This window comes from Orycteropus afer, unplaced genomic scaffold (genome assembly GCF_000298275.1).
Source record: "Orycteropus afer afer isolate SDZICR_OR568_19922 unplaced genomic scaffold, OryAfe1.0 scaffold00108, whole genome shotgun sequence".
NCBI lineage: Eukaryota > Metazoa > Chordata > Mammalia > Tubulidentata > Orycteropodidae > Orycteropus > Orycteropus afer.
Genome location: NW_006921695.1, coordinates 8,188,850 through 8,191,547, shown reverse-complemented (window position 1 = coordinate 8,191,547; position 2,698 = coordinate 8,188,850).

The window sequence follows — 2,698 nt, the reverse complement described above, 5'->3', positions numbered from 1 at the left end:
GAACAAAAGAGAGTCATATGAGCTGAACATTTACATTAGGTAGATACACTCCTTGGAGAGATCAGTCATGGGAGAATAGAAGGGCTGTTTATGCACAGGGAGACAGCTCGGGTGGAAGGAGTACATGGGAGGGAAGGACACAGGGAAGGGGTAACTACAGGGAGGAAGTGGGAGGGGAGCTGTTGCATTGTGTAAATTGTAGTCAAAGTCATGAGACAATGTGTATGTGAGCTACTGTATGGAGAGTGAATTCACTCTGTAAACTTTCATACAATTCAAAATAATAATTTTTAAAAAAAAGTGAAACTATTCACCAAAGATTAGTAAGTAAGCACAAGTAAGCCCATGCTTACCTTCCTTACTGGGAAATTTGCCACTGGATGAACGTTTTGAAATTTGAAATACTAATGGCATATCTTCTAGCATCATAGTAACATGTAATCCACCATAGAATGACAAATGGACCTCTGCCTGGTGATGTAGGAGAAAAGGGAAGAGATACAATTTCCTGTTTGCATTGACTACACAGAACTGGAGAGAGGCTCAGAGTTTTTAATTGTTAGACGGGGTGAACCTAAAGGGAAACAGAAATAAAAACCAAAAAATGAAACTCACTGCTGTTGAGTTGGATCCGACTCATAGTGGCCCCTCCTTGGGTGGTATCACGACAGAAGTAGATTGCCCAACCTTCTTTCCAAGGAGTGGCTGGTGGGTTTAAACTGTCAGCCTTCTGGTTAGCAGTCAAATACCTTAGGCACTGAACCACCAGAACTCCCAGAAATAAAAAGGAAAATGATTAAAGAAAATTAGATGAAGATAGATTTGAGAGCCATTGATGGTTCAGTGGTAGAATTCTTGCTTTTCATAACAGATACTCAGGTTCAATTCTTGGCAAGTGTACCTCATACACAAGGAGCACCCATCTATCAATGGAGGTATGTATTGTCTTATGATGCTAAACATGTTTCTGTAGAGATTCCAGACTAATATGGACTAAGAAGAAATACTTGGAGATCCACTTCCAAAAATTAGTCAATGACAACCCTGTGAATCACAACAGTCTGATCTGCAACTGATTGTGAGGATGGCACAAGACTAAGCAGTGTTTCATTCTGTTATTCTTGTGGTCACTATGAATCAGAAGCCAACTCAACAACAGCTAATAACAGCAAAGTAAATTTGAGCATTTCTCTATCTTGTCATCTCCTGCTTGAATTTAACTCTGCCTGGCCTGAGGCAAAGGGACTAAATTAGCTCTTAATCAAGAAGCTCTTGTGATGATTGTTTCAAAGGAAGAACTATATAAGGGGTAGGAAGTTCAAATCAGAAAAAGATGTTTCTAGGAGCTATCAATGCAATGTGATTTTTTAAATAAAATCTATCAGTCACACAAAGTGTGTCCCTCCAAATTCTCCCCAACTTGAGAAAGGTCAATTGGTTAAACAACAAGTTGGAGCATTGGCTATAAGACACCAAAGTTATAACCTATATCCAAGGTTGTGTCAGAGAGCTTTTGGAAGTCAGGAGCTTTTGTAGCAAGGGGCAGCTCAGAAGTTGAGCTGGGTGCAGGGTTTGGAGTAGCTCTAAAGGAGGCCAGGAAGTGATTGGAGCAGTTTGGAACAGCTAAGGGAGACAAACTTGTCTGTCAGTTTATCATCCTGTGGTGGTTTATGTGTTGCTATGAGGCTGAAGGCTATGTCAAAGGTGTTACAAATGCCAACAGGGTACCCATGGTGGCCAGGTTTTAGTGGAGCTTCCAGACTAGGGCAGACTCAGAAGAAGGAAGAGGCTGTCCACTTCTCAAGGAATTGGCCAATGAAAACTTTATGAATAGCAGTGAAACACTGTTTGATATAGTGCTGGAAAACTTTATGAATAGCCCCCAAAACATTGTCTGGTATAACAGAAGATGAGCACCTCAGGTCAGAAAGGGCTCAAAATGTGACTGGGGAGGAGTTGCCTATGCAGAGTAGAGTCAATCTTAATGACATGGATGGAGTAAAGTTTTTGGGACCTCTATTTGCTGATGTGGCAACAATCAACATGAGAAGAAAGAGATGCAAACATCCATTAATAATCAGAACATGTTGTTGTTGTTGTTATGTGCCATCGAGTCAGACCCGACTCATAGCTCTGGTAGCATAGTGCCTAAGGCACTTGACTGCTAACCAGAAGGCTGGTGGTTCAAACCCACCAGCCACTCCTTGGAAGGAAGGTTGGGCAATCCTACTTCCATAGTGATACTGCCTCGGAAACCCAAGGAGGGGTCGCTATGAGTCAGGGCCGACTCAACGGCAAATAACAACAACAATCAGAACATAGAATGTACAAAGTATGAATCTAGGAAACTGGGAAGTTATCAAAAATGAAATGGAACCTATAAAGATTTATATCCTAGGCATTAGTGAATTGAAATGGAATGGCTTTGGGCATTTTGAATAAGACAATCATAGGATCTACTAAGCCAAGGAGGACAGTTTGAAGAGGAATGATGTGGCATTCATCATCACAAAGAATGTTTCAAGATCTGTCCTGAAGTACAACACTGTCAGTGAAAGAATAATGTCCATATGTCTGCAAGAAGACCAGACTACTACTATTCAAATTTACGCACCAACCATCAAAGCCAAAGATGAAGAAGCTAAAGCTTTTTACCCACCTCTGTAGTCTGAAATTGACCAAACATGCAATCAAGATT